General features: G+C 40.2%; 1 long non-coding RNA gene across 2 annotated transcripts; it reads right to left on the reverse strand.

Annotated features, from left to right (window-relative positions):
• Positions 1 to 248: 248 nt before the first annotated feature.
• LOC141621445 (uncharacterized) lies at positions 249 to 7,898 on the reverse strand. Of its 2 annotated transcripts, XR_012532333.1 has the most exons (4): positions 7,768 to 7,898; positions 7,560 to 7,667; positions 2,185 to 2,292; positions 249 to 466 (listed from the first exon to the last, which is right to left on the reverse strand). It is a non-coding gene; the product is annotated as an uncharacterized LOC141621445 (long non-coding RNA). The 2 variants fall into 2 exon arrangements; XR_012532334.1 differs by lacking the exons at positions 7,560 to 7,667; positions 7,768 to 7,898 and adding an exon at positions 2,393 to 2,566.
• Positions 7,899 to 18,224: the final 10,326 nt, after the last annotated feature.

Raw genomic sequence — 18,224 nt, forward strand, 5'->3', positions numbered from 1 at the left:
TTGTCCCAGCCGGTGGCCCGGCGGCCGGTACACCACCCGGCTGGGAGTCCCCTGTTTGCTTCTTTTTACTTGTGACTTCTAATAATGATTGAGTTATGTGACACCCTTAAATAACCCGATAATTAAACGCGTAAATTCTACGGAAAAATTGGTAGGATATGTTTGTAATTGGTTCAACTAGCCAAAAACCTGTAATTTCAAAAAAATTTCTAAACCAATCACAACATTTCCAACGTTCTCAATAGACGGGTGCCAAAACCTGCAATTGCTAACAATCTAACTTACTTACACCGCTAAAGGTAAGAAAATACATAATGATACAACCCAAAATAGAAAAGGGAGACATATGTCCCTTCAAATTATATACAAAACCAAAAGATAAAAGGTCTCTACAAAAGAAAGCCAAACTAGGTCCAAGGTTCCTTGCTCACTAGCTCGTCTGTGACCCCAACTAAGCATCAACAACCTGTCAATCGCATTTTATACAAACACGAAAGCCACAATTCGGTGGGAGTAACCGAGTCCTCCCGCACGAATCGTCATAATTAATGTAACATGTAGTAAAACATGTAAACTATATGATAATTCACCTAATTTCCAAGCATCCTAACATATGAATGCTAAATTGACTAATTTAAACTATCATGTGAAAAATTTAACAAATTGTAGTCCAAACTCTATCAACCATAGCCGGCTTGCATCTCACCTTCTATGATTCATAGAATCATCAAACAAGAAAGGGCAATATATCAAAGACATGCATAAGTTCTTAGTCCCGTCAATAGTCACTTTGTAACTCGAGTCTATACCACGAGGTAGGGAAGGTAATCGAACCGGTATCTTGGCTCAGCGGTTAATATTAATAAAACATGGCCAAGAGACAACACAACCCTAGCCTAAAATCTGCGCAGACCTAGACATGCGGATACACACCACCGCACCCAAGACTCACAATTTTTCTAAAAACAAAGTGAGTACCCTAAGGAGTCCACCAAAGGGTTGGCTAGTACTTAAGGTGACCCCTTACTATCAAAATAAAATCGAGGTCATGCCCCAACTTGGATATAAATCCACTAGTCGGGAACACAAAGGCTATCAAGCAGTGAACATATACTCGTCAAAGACTATAAAGACCTATCTATGATGAAGGCGAAATACTCACCTAGGACCTAGTCCCTGACTAGTCCCACTTGAATACTTTAGCCCACACCACACAAGACTCACCACACAAGTCAATTAAGACACCCACTTAACCATAAGAGGGCAAAAAGTCCAACTTACCAACCTAAATGCTAACATTCTATCATGTGAAAGGCTATATAAATGTCTATTCAGCAAACAACCCAACAATATCCTCAAAGTATTCAATACTAATTTCCAATTCGAGCAATTTTAACAATATTAAAGGCTTTAGAGGAAACTAGGGCCATTTCTACAATACAAGACACTATTAAATTCAATAAGCTATACATGTGAACTAAAGCTTGATAAATGGCCTAAAACAAGAAAAAGGCCGATTATCTAAATCATTCAACCGAATTTTTACCCGCAACCCCTGACCTGCGGCAGTGCGGGTCAAATTGTGACCAATCACTCAATTAACTGACATCGCATCAGTCAAAGGGACTAAGGCTCAGTTTTCGGCACAATCAACAAAACATTACCATTATCGCTATCAAAATTCATTTTGAGCCTATTAATTACAATTTCATTTTGTAAACTATCCTAACATGTGATAACTATTAATATAAGCACAATTTTACCATTAACATAATTTTTATTACTAGTATGATTCAATTCAAAATACTACCCATTTGTTACTTATATTAATTATAACATTAATCAACCTAAAATGACCAATATTGTACGAAAAACCGCGAAACAAGAACAGACCAACCCGGGCCAACCCCAAGGCCGGCCGTGGGCTGCCGTGGGTCTGCCGGTTGCTGGCCATCACCCCTACACCACCATTTTTTTCCATTTTTGTTTAGTAAAAGACCGTCTGAACACTAATTAATCGTTCCCAATTCAACTTTGTTAATTTAAACTAACAAAAGGCACAAATTAAGCATGCATGCAACAAATTTTAACATGTGAAAACTACTACTCAAACAAAAATCACCAAACATACAAAAACAACAAAGCATGTGACGATCTTTCGTCGAGTAACTCGAAATATGTTACCTTAAGCTAGAAAAAGGCAAAATAACCCTTGAGAAAACCCTAAAAACAGTAGCTACCCATCATCCTCTACTATATAGGAGTCCCCCACATCATCCTCATAATCTTCACCTATTAAAAACAACAAAAACACAACAAAAATCACCAAAACCGAAATTATACCCAAAAATCGTCTTAAAACAACTTCAAGAAAACTGAAATTAAAATATACCAGGAGGTAGATCTCGACGAGGGGATTCCGGAAAGGTAAATTTCGTGAAAATCCGATAAGAAACGAAGAAATTATGGCCAAAACAGCTTGAATTTTTGTTGAAAATGGTGTTTTGGTTTTGAATGTTGAAGATGACGATGGAAGCAAGGAAAATCAGAAAAAAAATAAAGGGAAAGGGGGTTTGACGCGTGAAAGGGAGAAAGGAAAGGAGGGAGTCGGGTTTGAGTCGGGATTTTTCGAGTCGGTTTTGACTCGTTTCAATAATAATTAAAACCGTAAGTCAAACGCAAATTCCGTCAAGACCAAAATTCTTAGACACGAGATTACAAGAAAATTGAATATTTATACTACCCATTTCCAAATTCGTTTACCAATGTTCAAAAGAATTGTTATTTTCCCCCCGATACACCCTTATTTCGAAATAAAAAGTTTTACACGGTTTAAACTATTTTTAAACATCTCGAAACTATCAAAATAAATACTTTTCTTCAAAATATAATAAAATTATATTTCTTTGAATTATTTTTACTTTAAATACTTAAATATCAACTTTTATTTGATTAATAAATTATTTCCAAAATATATTAACGATCCGAAATTGGGCGTTACAATCACCCCTCCTTTTAAAAGTTTCGCCCTCGAAACTTAGAAGGAGAAATTATAGTTATAAGAAAATATAGGTATCTTTTCAATGAAACGGTGATACTCTTGTTGATCAGACAAGAACATCCATATTCATATCAAGATATAAAAATATTTCTACACCAATAAATGAGAAAACCCATTATTGGGACGTCACCAACAACGAGATTCAACATTCACTAATGTTAAAACCATTGAAAATCATACAAGCATTTTCAAATTTTTAGTTTAAAATTCTATAATAAGAACAATATCTTTACTAATTATGATTAAATAAGGCTTAGTAACTTGGGAAAAGAGTAAGAAAAGGAATCATTACACAAAACGAGAAATAGCTTAGATATCCAATCGAACACTAGGGTTGAAAGAGAGTGAGAAATCATGTTCAAATGTTATAGAAAAAGGTCAATTTGTAAATTTACTCCAAGTAAATGAACCAAAAGTTTACTCAAACTATATAGAATCTATGCAAGATGGAAAACAACTCGGAAATGAGAAGTGCAAGTCGCGATAGGGAACTCACACCCAACAGACAAGAAGGAATTGAACTTTTACAGGTGGAATTTTTGGATGAAGTCAATAAAGATGTCAACGAACAAGACGCTTTACTCAAGAGGTCAAATGAGTTCCATAAAGGCGAGCACAACGGAACAAGCCAGAATAGCAAGAATGACAATTGTCGGAGATCGGAATTAGGAAGATCGGTACATCGAGAAAGGTTCACTCAATTATCCAACCACAGAGTCATCCTACTAGGTCCTCCGAACATCAACAGGGCAACAACCGGAGGCCACACTAATCCAAAGAGCCCTCTCGAACCACTCCTCGACAAGTCTACTCATAAGCTAATCCTTGAGACAATCCTATCCTCTACAATTATAACTTAACAGATTCCCAATCAAAATGTTCCCACCAGTATTCTCCATCAAACAAACGCAAAATCCAAAGTCGAAACTAGTAACAATATGATACCCTTATCAAGATTCCATATTCTCAAACGCATTCATGCTTGAAACCAACCCACAAGCAACAAGTTGCACTATCTAAACCATAATTAGCACTAACTATAAGATAAATGGGTTCATCACACAAATCATCTGATCGGTTTACTCAAGGTTCACTATCCTACTTCCCAACAATATTCCAATTCCAATAGAAAGATTCCTCAAAGGATTAAATATAAGGTCCAAATTTACAATAACAATCCACAGACTTAACTATCAATCCCCAATTCCGTAAAGTAAGGATCAAATGACAAACGACAATCCCCGAACGACGATGCCCAAAACAAATCCAAAATAACCATAGAAATACTCCACTCAGGTAAACTAATCCCATTAGTCTCATCATCAAATTGAAACCAAAGTGGGTCTTATACCACCAAAACACGCGAACCTTATCTCGCAAGGAGACTACATCATTGCCATCATAAGAATTCCATCAAAAATCTAGCTCTCATATCGCAGGGTCAAATACAGACACAAACTCCTACACTAATTCCCGACAAAAATCAAAATACAAAAATCCTCAAATCATATCCCACTAACTCTGTAAACATGGTCAACAAGGGCTACTCTATACTAGATTTGGTCAACTTAAAAGGTTTAACAAACTAACTAATTCAAAAGTACAATACCAATCCATTAAGCAACATCAATGTCCTATTGTATTCCTTTCAAGGCCTACAAGGATTAGGGCTAACTATCATTCCTTAATTTTTCCACAAGAAACATTGAGACTCTCAAATGAAGTAGCTCAGGTTCATTCCATCTTATGTACTAAGGTAGTACCCATGCTCAATCATTTATAACAAACAAGCTCTCAATAGTAATAAATTCCAAGGTGTTTCTCAACTCACTAGGCTCCCATATCAAGCACAACTAACAAGACTAACCAAAGGATCCCAAATTATATTTTCCGATACAACTCAAACCTTAAACAATCAATTTCTCAACTCGTTCACGCCCTCCAATGTTACATTCTCTCAAAACCGGGTTCTCTTGAACAAGGGGACTATCCTGCGGAATAAAAGGAAGGTGTCCACATGGACTTTTGTTATAAGGAGAAAACGAACCAAGGATGAATCAGGAGAAAGAATTGAAGAGTAGTTACCAAGGCGAGATAAGAGGGATTTGAAAGACGAATGAACAACGAAATTGGAAGATTAAGGTAAGATACACTGAATACGGAAAGAAATATCGAGAAAGTGGAAGCATTCCTCGTTTGGCATAACCAATCTTTAACGGCACCAAAATTAATAACTAACAATCAACAAACCTAACAATTAGCAATCACAAACAGACTACCACATAAAATCCTAACTCTACCCATCCTACCCATCTCTCAAGTTTATTATTTAAAGGTCAAGTGATTTTAGGTGGGGTGCACAAACGTGCGTCGGGAGCAATAGGCTCTGATACCAACTGTGACACCCTTAAATAACCCGATAATTAAACGCGTAAAATCTACGGAAAAACTGGTAGGATATGTTTGTAATTGGTTCAACTAGCCAAAAACCTGTAATTTCAAAAAAAATTTCTAAACCAATCACAACATTTCAAACGTTCCCAATAGACGGGTGCCAAAACCTGCAATTGCTAACAATCTAACTTACTTACACCGCTAAAGGTAAGAAAATACATAATGATACAACCCAAAATAGAAAAGGGAGACATATGTCCCTTCAAATTATATACAAAACCAAAAGATAAAAGGTCTCTACAAAAGAAAGCCAAACTAGGTCCAAGGTTCCTTGCTCACTAGCTCGTCTGTGACCCCAACTAAGCATCAACAACCTGTCAATCGCATTTTATACAAACACGAAAGCCACAATTCAGTGGGGAGTAACTTCGAGTCCTCCCAGCCACGAATCGTCATAATTAATGTAACATGTAGTAAAACATGTAAACTATATGATAATTCACCTAATTTCCAAGCATCCTAACATATGAATGCTAAATTGACTAATTTAAACTATCATGTGAAAAATTTAACAAATTGTAGTCCAAACTCTATCAACCATAGCCGGCTTGCATCTCACCTTCTATGATTCATAGAATCATCAAACAAGAAAGGGCAATATATCAAAGACAGGCATAAGTTCTTAGTCCCGTCAATAGTCACTTTGTAACTCGAGTCTATACCACGAGGTAGGGAAGGTAATCGAACCGGTATCTTGGCTCAGCGGTTAATATTAATAAAACATGGCCAAGAGACAACACAACCCTAGCCTAAAATCTGCCTTGAGACCTAGACATGCGGATACACACCACCGCACCCAAGACTCACAATTTTTCTAAAAACAAAGTGAGTACCCTAAGGAGTCCACCAAAGGGTTGGCTAGTACTTAAGCTGACCCCTTACTATCAAAATAAGTAACTGAGGTCATGCCCCAACTTGGATATAAATCCACTAGTCAGGAACACAAAGGCTATCAAGCAGTGAACATATACTCGTCAAAGACTATAAAGACCTATCTATGATGAAGGCCGAAATACTCACCTAGGACCTAGTCCCAGCTAGTCCCAGCTTGAATACTTTAGCCCACACCACACAAGACTCACCACACAAGTCAATTAAGACACCCACTTAACCATAAGAGGGCAAAAAGTCCAACTTACCAACCTAAATGCTAACATTCTATCATGTGAAAGGCTATATAAATGTCTATTCAGCAAACAACCCAACAATATCCTCAATAAGTATTCAATACTAATTTCCAATTCTAGCAATTTTAACAATATTAAAGGCTTTAGGGGAAACTAGGGCCATTTCTACAATACAAGACACTATTAAATTCAATAAGCTATACATGTGAACTAAAGCTTGATAAATGGCCTAAAACAAGAAAAAGGCCGATTATCTAAATCATTCAACCGAATTTTTACCCGCAACCCCCTGCGACAGTGCGGGTCAAATTGCGGCTGACCAATCACTCAATTAACTGACATCGCATCAGTCAAAGGGACTAAGGCTCAGTTTTCGGCACAATCAACAAAACATTACCATTATCGCTATCAAAATTCATTTTGAGCCTATTAATTTCAATTTCATTTTGTAAACTATCCTAACATGTGATAACTATTAATATAAGCACAATTTTACCATTAACATAATTTTTATTACTAGTATGATTCAATTCAAAATACTACCCATTTGTTACTTATATTAATTATAACATTAATCAACCTAAAATGACCAATAGTGTACGAAAAACCGCGAAACAAGCACGGACCAACCCGGGCCAACCCCAAGGCCGGCCGTGGGCTGCCGTGGGTATGCCGGTTGCTGGCCATCACCCCTACACCACCATTTTTTTCCATTTTTGTTTAGTAAAAGACCGTCTGAACACTAATTAATCGTTCCCAATTCAACTTTGTTAATTTAAACTAACAAAAGGCACAAATTAAGCATGCAGGCAACAAATTTTAACATGTGAAAACTACTACTCAAACAAAAATCACCAAACATACAAAAACAACAAAGCATGTGGCGATCTTTCGTCGAGTAACTCGAAATATGTTACCTTAAGCTAGAAAAAGGCAAAATAACCCTTGAGAAAACCCTAAAAACAGTAGCTACCCATCATCCTCTACTATATAGGAGTCCCCCACATCATCCTCATAATCTTCACCTATTAAAAACAACAAAAACACAACAAAAATCACCAAAACCGAAATTATACCCAAAAATCGTCTTAAAACAACTTCAAGAAAACTGAAATTAAAATATACCAGGAGGTAGATCTCGACGAGGGGATTCCGGAAAGGTAAATTTCGTGAAAATCCGATAAGAAACGAAGAAATTATGGCCAAAACAGCTTGATTTTTTGTTGAAAATGGTGTTTTGGTTTTGAATGTTGAAGATGACGATGGAAGCAAGGAAAATCAGAAAAAAAATAAAGGGAAAGGGGGTTTGACGCGTGAAAGGGAGAAAGGAAAGGAGGGAGTCGGGTTTGAGTCGGGATTTTTCGAGTCGGTTTTGACTCGTTTCAATAATAATTAAAACCGTAAGTCAAACGCAAATTCCGTCAAGACCAAAATTCTTAAACACGAGATTACAAGAAAATTGAATATTTATACTACCCATTTCCAAATTCGTTTACCAATGTTCAAAAGAATTGTTATTTTCCCCCCGATACACCCTTATTTCGAAATAAAAAGTTTTACACGGTTTAAACTATTTTTAAACATCTCGAAACTATCAAAATAAATACTTTTCTTCAAAATATAATAAAATTATATTTCTTTGAATTATTTTTACTTTAAATACTTAAATATCAACTTTTATTTGATTAATAAATTATTTCCGAAATATATTAACGGTGCGAAATTACGGGGCGTTACAGTTATGCATGTATCTTCTTTCTTATCGATAATTAGTTACTTTAAGACTCATTAATGTTATGAACATGCAAAATAGTTATGGTTCTTATTCGGACCCGAGTGGGACGTTTTACATTGTGAGACTACTCGACATTCCCTATTTATTTGCCCTCGGACATTGGGTCACGGTTAAGGTGCCATTGTTTCCGAGTTGGGCTACTTTTCCTTCCGCCTCTTCGGACCGGGGGTCACGGTTAGGTGACAAGGTTCCGCTTGAGGTTACTCGACTTTCGGGCACGGTTAGGTGTACCATATTTCGAGTCTTGGATACGATTTGGTATCGTTTGTCGAATCGGGTGTCGTCCATCCCGAGAGTCTGGCCAGGTTTAGACTAGGACCGTATTATGATCGTCGTCCTACCAAGAGGTTGGAGTCTAGAGGGTTGTCTTGTTTGAGTCTATACTTTGTAATTGTCTTACATTTTAGTCGAGTTGGTACGTGACAGTTTGACCTAATAATTCTCCTCTCATTATGCTTTACCATTCCTATTTTCTTGTGCCCACTAATCATGATTTTCTTATTACCGTAAGTATTTCTTCTTATGCTTGTTTGTTTAATTAAATTCCTAATTACTTGTATTTTGACATATTGTGGCTGGGAGAACCCTGAGTTACTCCCCACTGACTGTGGCTTTCATATTTATTATGAATGACAGGTTTGTGATGAAGCTTAAGTGGGGAAGACCGTGTGAGCTAGCGAGTTCTTACCTCGGACCTTATTTAGTTATCACTTGATAGACTCACCTACTTTTGAACTTATGTTAATTCGTGGGATATCTTTTCCCCAATAAATAGACTTGTGTTGTAAACTTAAATTTAACTAACTAAACTTATTTATCGTGTGGTGATGCCTCACGTTGGACTTCATTAGAAGCCTTAAAAGTTTTAAAAATATCGTGTTTCCGCCACGATTTACTAGTTACTTTTAGTTACCTCAACGAGGGGTGTCACAAGGGAAATCAGGTCGATCTCCACAGGGAGGCAAGATATCTGTAGTAGTCCGTCTATTTGGTCACAAATGGGGGGGGGGGGGGTTGTTTGAATTGTTATCTAAACTACGAGTTTTAAAGGAAAGAGAAATAAAGGGCTAGAGCAATAAGGGCAGAGAAATAAGATTAAACTATCAGATAGAGAGGGACATGTCAGGATTTCGGTTCACTACGGTAGTCCAGTGACTCAGCTGTAAATGACTCAGACGAATTAATGTAAGACGGATGTTGAAAGGTCCTTTCGGTCCACTTTCTATCCTAAAATACCAGTAACTTAATTTTCATTCCCGTCGGGAGTAGTCTCTATTCATAGCAGGCCTATTTAGTCCAATCTTTCGATCTAGGATTAATTTTAGCCAGATTAAAGGTTAACTCAGAAGTGTGCACTCAACTAAGTCGAATAAGTACAATTAAATTGCTATGGTGACAGAGTCTTATAATCAATTCATCTAATTCATTCACTACATGGTCACAATCCTACCGCAGATCCCCTAATCCCAACATGAAAGGGGTTTAGCTACTCATGTCGCTAATTAAACTAACAACAGATAATTTTCCAGCAGTAAACATTATGAAATAACAATAAAATTGCATAAAGAGTAAATTAGGGCAGAAGAATAAATGCAGTAAAACGAATGATTAAAACAAACAAATGACTAATTATTATTAAAGGAAGAGAAAGAAATTACAATCAAGCGAATCCGGCGTAAAGAACACAAAATCCGAGTGAAAACAATCTGAAAGCACGGTTACAGTGAAGAGAAAAGCAACGTAACAAAGTTTACAGTAGAAAGTTCAGATAATAGAAAAGATAGATCCTAATGACCTAGTAAAGCGTGCTTAAATAGCAAAGTAATTAAGTTTAGCGAAATAAACACTCACACGGGCTGTTTAGAAGCCCATAACAGCAAAACCACTCGATCGAGTGGATTAAAACCACTCGATCGAGCAAAACCTCAACAACCTCTACTCGATCGAGTAGAAAGTTACTCGATCGGGTAACTCGTCTTTCAGCAAGCTAAGGATCGAGTGGAAAACCACTCGATCGACCACCTTGGGACGTAAAAACCACTCGATCGAGTGGTAAAACTGCTCGATCGAGTACTTTGACTTCAAATCAGCTCGAGTCCTCGCCTGAGTGCCTCGTAATCCGTGCCATGACGCTTCCAACGTAGTATCTCACTCTGGAGAAATCCCGTCTCCTCTAAATGCATGCAAAAAGGACGAAAAAGAGTACGATTCCACTACTTTCGCGTTCATTTCTACAAAATGGACAAAACGAACCAAAGTAGCCAATTCGGGGCAAAATACTATAAAAACGGTATAAAAATGCATAGAAATGCGTGCTGGAATAGGCTAAAAAGACTATATAAAAAGCACGTATCAAATCTCCCTAAACCGAACCTTTACTCGTCCTCGAGTAAACTAAAATGCAACTAATGGAACGGAAATGATAACTCAGAGCTAGCTTAACTTGTCTACTTGAACCAATTTAATGCAACAAAAACAAACAGTTATAGCTAAGCAGTCAATACGCAAACGAATTATAAGCTGTTCAGAAATATAGCCAACCTTTCGACCTTGCAAGACCAACAAAATCGGACTCTCTCGTGGTCACTCTTCTCTCATGAAGCAAAGGGTGAGTAATATCTAAAAGAGAGAAGAAAAGGCAGTCACTCACCTAACTGCGACCTACATAGCATGCATGCAACAAAAATGAAAGACAATTCATGTACTAATGCACACACTCCAACCAATAATGTCCGTCACAGCCGAGGGCTTACAAATAATATGGGAATAGTGAGGTTCAAGTGAGAAAGGTTAAAACATGTTATGGAAATGTGGAGGTAAAAGCGTCAAGCTAGTTCCTAACAGGACCACAGTAAACCATCCGAATCTCAACTGACTAAAAAGCTAAGTACAAGTGCCCTTTATTTGGCACAAAGCTCACTAAACTCAAACACAATCTCCTCAAAAATATAGAATAAGAATGGAGGAGTCAGACGGTCACAACTTCCCTTTTTCAAACATCGTCTGAAATAACTAACTAAGACAAATCAACTTTTTTTCAAACTTTCTTTCTTTTTTTTCTTCTTTTCTCACGTTCCAGCTTTTTTTTATTCTCTTTTCATTTTTTTTTTCCTTTTTGTTTTTTTTCTTTCTTTCTTTCACGTCTTTCTTCTTTTTTTTCTTTTTCAATTCCCTTTTTTTTTTCCTCCTTCCTCTATTTTTCATCAACTCCAAACACAGAAATACGGGCCAAAATGCAACCGGAAAACTCATACCCAAAAGAACATACTAACTAGCTTGACTAGGCAGGCTTAATTTGGAATGTAGCCAATGGGTCAAAAAGGCAAATTTGGCTAATGTGGAGCTAAATGGGTGAAAAATATAAAGAAAGGGAAATTTGCAAGCACCTCCCTGCATGTGACACCAATCACGAACCCGAATATGTGCATTTGATGAGAAATTGAATGTCATAAAAGTGCATAAAAGATGAACATGCTATGCAAGGAGTACTACTCTCAATTCCTAATGAACTGGTCATGAATGTCACCAGTTATGGCTCTAAAACTCAGAATTTTTCAAGTAGTTTGCCAATTAATCAGGTCAAGTCTAAACAGTCAGCTATATTTGAACAGAAACTCGTAGACTATGCGTATGACAAAGCTAATAACTATCAAAAGAAGTGCAAGGCTCAAGCAAAAAGACAAGTTATAGTGCATTATCATCATGGAAATCTACCGTTCCGACTCAACCTATATGCAAAAGTAAACGTGAATTTTTTTGAATTTTTGAAATTTTTCGATTTTTTTGAGATTTTTTATTTTTTTAATGAAATAAACAACAATGCAAGCTGAAAAATAAACGTGAATGCAAAAACAAATGCAAATGCAGACTCAAAAGGATGCAATACCCTCCCCAAACCAAAACGGACAACGCCCTCGTTGTCCTCCAGCATACACCAACAGATATATACGGGGAAATGGGAATATACAACCAAAGGAAAATAAAAACAATAAATATAAAGGAGACAAAATAAAAGAGTAGAAGATACATACAAAATAGGAACTTCCCCAAACCAGCCAGAAAACTGGGGAAGTGAGTAGACCAGTAGCTACTCGTCGTCGTCGTCGCCGTCGCTATCACGGACGTCCTCCACCCTGAACTCCGAGTCTCTCTCCTCCTCTCTCCTCCTCTGCTCCTCGGCGCGAGCTCTCTCCACTGCCACCTCTGGGTCCTCCTCCTCCTCCTCAGACACCGGGTACCCCTCAGGTGGGTACCGGAAGAACGAAGGGTGTGGCCAACCCTCTGGGATCGGTCGGTGTCGCCGCAAGTGGTACTCGTACAGAGGGTGCAAGGCAATAGCCAAGTCCCTCTCTATACGAGCCTGACGCTCTGCAACCTCAAGCAACAAACCGTAAACGGCGCCCCCTTGGTCCAGGACCGCGGGCGCCACAAAGGGAGGAGGTGGTACAAAAGTAACCGGTAGGTCCGGCTGAGTCTGTGACGAGTCAGTGGGAGTAGGAGTGGTAGTAGTAGTGGGAGTAGGGGTCGGTACGGGAGTAGCCGTGGAAGGCTGGGCACTCCCTGAAGGTGTGGACCTCTCTCCGGTCTCAAGACGCCGCTTCTTGGCGGCGGGTGCAGTGGGAGGTGGTCGGCGTGGAAGGTGAAGGTCAGGCAGTGGTGGCAGACGGGCGCCCCTAGCAACAGTGGGAAGGGGCTCTAGACGGGGAAGAGTCTCACAAGGTAAGTCAACAGACAGGAAGCCGTCAATCTTCCATGTCCGGGTAGTAGTCAGGGGTCGACCAATCGAGAAAGTATGGCATCCAGACTCAGTAGCCTCTCTCCCTGGAGGTACTGCAAGTCACGAGGCCAAACGGGGATGAGGGAACGGGCAAAAATGGTGGCTATGCCACCGCAGGCAATGGTTCCCGTCTCCTTCTTCCCCTGGCTCTGAAGGTACTGGGCGGTCAAGTAAGCTATGTTGAGGGTAAAAGGACCCTCACAGTCGATGTTCAGGTAACCGCCCAGGATGGAGAGCTCGGTGTTTGTGATGTTGTTCGGCTCCTTTCGGCCGAAAATATATCTCCCCATCAATCTAAGAAAACAACGGACATCGGGGAGGTGGACCTGTTGGAGCTTTCGCTCCTGAAAAGTGGTGTGGGCCAGGGTCCTCCAAAGCTGACGGAAGACCCTCCTAGGGGCGGCAATCGCGCCCGTAGAGGTAAGGCCAAGTAACTTACCAAACTCCCCTAAGGTCATCGGAAAGGTCCGGTTAAAAAACCGGAAGGACACTGAAGAACTAGAGGGGTCAGCATCGTGTGCCCCTGAGGAGAAGGTAAAAGAGCTGAGAAACTCGAGGCTCAGCTCCAGAAAAGTGCGGCCGCCCATAGTGATGAGCCCGGCCATCCCCGTGCCCCGTAGTAAGTCACAAACCGACTGGTAAATACCGAGTCTCACAAGTGCCGATTTCTCTAGAAATCGGGAAGGAACGTGCACACAGCTTAGCAGGTCATTAAATTTCTTGCGATGTAAAGCGTTAACAAAATGTACCTGCGGATAATCTGGGTGAAAGTCGAGGGAAGTGTCCCCTCGGTTGTGGATATGCCGAAGTAGAAGCAGCGGTGAACAACGAAGCGAGAAGTAGAGGTGGCTGGGTGGCGCAGAACGAGACTGTCTACGACCCCGACCTCTGGAACCCGAAGTAGTAGCCCGTGCAGTGACGGAGTGAGAGACCGGGGCTGCTCTGAAAGCAGCTGCGGCTGCTGGCGAGTCCACCACAGAAGTAAAAGTAGTGGCTGGTGTAGGAGTAGTGGCTGCTATGGCCACCACTGAAGAAGAACTAGCAGCAGTGCTAGCAGTGGTGGTGATCGTAGAGGAAGAGGCAGCCCGAACTGTGCTAGCAGCAGAGCTAGCTGGAGCAAAAACTGTACCTGTAGCTGAAACTAGGAACACTGGGGCCACTGTCTCAGACAGAGACGGACTAGAGGTGGAGCTGGTAGAAGGTAACGAACTAGACTCCATCCTGTAACAATGGTAGGGGGCATGATAAGAAAAATAGCGTCTAAAAGTGGCTTAGACAGAAGGAAAAGCCAGCAGAAAAGATCATGTAAATCCCCTACCAGTCGAAAATTTCGACTTTCAGCACATAATTCCCAACAATCCTTCAAAATTTCGAATTACAGTATGCAAGCAGCGATAGGGAACGGGATAGCAGGTAACGACAGTAGCAAGTGAGTAACAACTGAGGTTAATTAAGGCAAGGCAGCATATAACCCGCCTGACAGTCGAAAAATTTGACTGAAAAAAGCCCTAATCGCAAATTTTGTGCAAAGGTCCAAATGAAGCCTGTTTAAGCATCGACCGGGGTGTGATATCAGTCAACAATCAGCAGCAATTTCGCAACAATGATGCTATCTAGACGAATTACAGCAACAATAACCAAAATGACAATCGAAATTTTCGACTGTCCTGAACCCATATCACAAAATTCATGTAGAATTCGAAAAAGACATACAACAAATAGCGAGGAATGCGGATTTATCATCAAGTAAGACAATTAAGGGCAAATAGAAACAATTAAGGTCGAAAATTCGACCAACAATGGATATCAAACCCTAATTTCAATTTTACCTCATAAAATTCAAAATAAACGAAATTAAAATCCAAAGAGGGTGTAGAAATCACTTACTTGATGGGAATAGACCTACAATATGCAATTAATCTTCAAAGAACAAGCAAAACAAGCGATTTTTTTGAGCTCAAAACCGCAAACCCTAAATCCTCTTTAATACCGTGTAAATGAGCACGAAACAAGGGGAAAATATGGGGCTTTGAAAGATTAATAAGCAAGAAACAGATTGTAGGTGGCGGATTTGGGGATTGGGCAAGAGAATATGGGGATTTGGGGATGAATTTATCGCAAAAGGGGAAGTGTTAGACGAAAATTAGGGATAAAATGAAATTAGAAACAAAACTTAAGAGTTTAAAGCAAAACTCCCTGTCTTCTCTGCGAAATCACTCAATCGAGTGGTTTTAAACTACTCGATCGAGGACTTTTGATGATCCAGTTGCTCGATCGAGTAGAATTCTACTCGATCGAGAAGTCCCATTTATTGCTTTACTCGATCGACTAAAGGAAACACTCGATCGACCATTTTTTCACTCGATCGAGTACAAAAAGTACTCGATCGAGCTCTTTTCTCGCGTAAGCTCTTGAATTTCGTCAATTCTTCCCTTGGAATGCGTAAAACTTCCCCAAACCTGCATAAAAACACGTGCAAAAATATCCCAACATACTAAATACGCATATAAACAGTCTATAGTCTTAATTCTACGCTAAAAACAGTCTAAAAGCTAATCGTCCTAATTAAACGCAATAAAACAAATTCAACGGAAATTCAAAAATTATCTACTACAAAGTGTTACACGGGGCATTTCCCCGCTCAATTCCCAAAGCAGTTCAGTAGCCCCTTGGTGGGCTCCTGACTGGAGGACGCAGTCTCAGCAACCTTGACTGTCCTCTTCAACTTCCATGAGCATGAATTATCATTTGAAATGGTATGAGGGGAGTAGTTCACATCAACATAAGCACGAACTTTCCTCGTCCTTACTCCTCTATCACCAGCTGTAGCGTCATCATCTCCAATTTGATTGACAGTGATTGCACAACACCCTTTGACGGCTTCTTCTTTGCTTTCATCTGTACCTGCAGCAAGGAAAACAGACGAACTTTCCTCCTTTTTGCTCTCAGTCTGAGGCGGAGGGGTAACAATTGCAGCACCATACTCCAAATTTTCCACTGGAGTGTCAATAATAGGGTCAATAGAAGAGAGAGCATTGCAAGGCTGAGCTTGCATGGGAGCCCTCCAGGACTTAGAATGATGAAAAATCAGCTCCTCATCCCCTACCTGAAATGTCAAAGTCTTCCCCCCGACATCGATAACTGCACGGGCAGTAGACAAAAATGGTCTCCCTAAAATAATAGGGGTGTGTGCATCTTCGGGGATGTCTAAGATAACGAAATCAACGGGAATAAAGAATCTCCCGATCTGAACAGGTACGTCTTCTACTATACCTAGTGGCCGTGATATACTACGGTCGGCCATCTGAACTGTCATGTTGGTGCAACTCAGCTTTGTCAGACCAAGTCTCTTAGCCAGAGACAGCGGTAAGACACTCACGCTAGCGCCTAGATCGCATAGCGCGTTATCAATCAAAAGGGTACCTATATGACATGGAATTGAAAAACTACCCGGTCCGATCGCTTAGGAGGTAACTTATTTTGAAATAGGGCTGACCCCACCTCAGTCAAAGCTACGGTCTCACTATCACTAATACTCCTCTTACGCGATAAAATTTCTTTCATAAACTTGAGATAAGAGGGTACCTTTGTCAGCAACTCAGTGAACGACACAGTGACTTCCAAGCTTTTCAGAAGTTCGACAAATTTGCCGAATTGTTGATTGGCCTTAGTATTCTGCAGACGCCTCGGGAAGGGAACCGTGATAGGTATCTCGAGTCCCTTGTTTCTCTCTTCCAATGTATCTTCCGGAGCAAGTTCTGTATCCTTTGCACGCTTCTTACCTCTCGAACGAGGTCTTTCCGGTGATTTATCGCTTAAACGAGCACTAGCAGGCTCTCAAATAAGCTTCCCGTCATCAAAACTACTAGATCGACCAATATAACCATTCGATCGAGTAGAATCTTCTATAATATCACTCGCTCGAGTGAAATTTTCACTCGATCGAGCAACTCCATTTTGCTCTTCACTCGATCGAGTAGAAAAACTACTCGATCGACCAGTCTGCTCTGCCTGTTCACTCGATCGAGTGGAAAAACCACTCGGTCGAGCACTTTCCTGCCCAAATCTGCTCGATCGACCACCTGAAACCAGTCGATCGAGCACTTGCTTTGCCGTGAGCTCACTTTCTTCGACAGAACACTGTTCATCATCGATTCTGACTCTCCTCGGGTCTGATTTTTGTATTTCCGGTCCCTCATAAGAACGACCGCTTCTCAGATTTATCAAGTTTACCGTCTCGTGTGGATTCTTCTCGTTTTGAGTTGGTAATTGACCCTGCTTTCTTGAGGATTGATTCATGGCTAGTTGGGCAACTTGAGTTTCAAGTGCCTTTATGGACGCATCTTTCGTTGATCACTCTCAAATCGCTTGGTAAAGGCTTGCAACATGGATTTTAGCTCACCAATTTCACTCACCCCACCGGAAGATGATGCACCGTGGTTAGGAGGAGTAAAGGAAGGAGGCTTTTGAAAGCCTTGTTGATTCTTATGTGGAGGAACATAAGGTTGCTGCTGGTGCAGAGGAGGAGTAGGATTAAGCACATTTTGACTAGTCCACCTCAAATTGGGATGGACTGCCCCTTGATTATTGTAATAGGAACCCCCTCCTTGCCTATATTGCTGAAAGGCAAGGACTTGTTCCTTCTCCACAAGACAGCCAATAGCAGTGTGGCCATCATTACTCCCACATCTCTCACAAGAAACGGTCTCTCCTCTAGTAAGAACATGGACCGCCTGAGGCTCCCCAGCAGCTTGTAGCTCCAACTTGTCAAATCTAGCATTCATGGTCTTCAGCTGAGCCAAAACCTGCTTATCAACTGCATGAACTGTCCTAATCCCATCCCTCGGGTTTCCATACTCAGCACTATGATTAGCCATCTCTTCAATAAGAGACCACCCCTTATCATCATCGGTGTTCTCCTGAAATCTCCCACTAGATGCCGCATCAAGTATGGCTCTTTGGTCGTCATACAACCCATTGTAGAACTGATTACCTAGGAACCATGGGTCA

Source organism: Silene latifolia, chromosome X (assembly GCF_048544455.1).
Source record: "Silene latifolia isolate original U9 population chromosome X, ASM4854445v1, whole genome shotgun sequence".
Taxonomy (NCBI): domain Eukaryota; kingdom Viridiplantae; phylum Streptophyta; class Magnoliopsida; order Caryophyllales; family Caryophyllaceae; genus Silene; species Silene latifolia.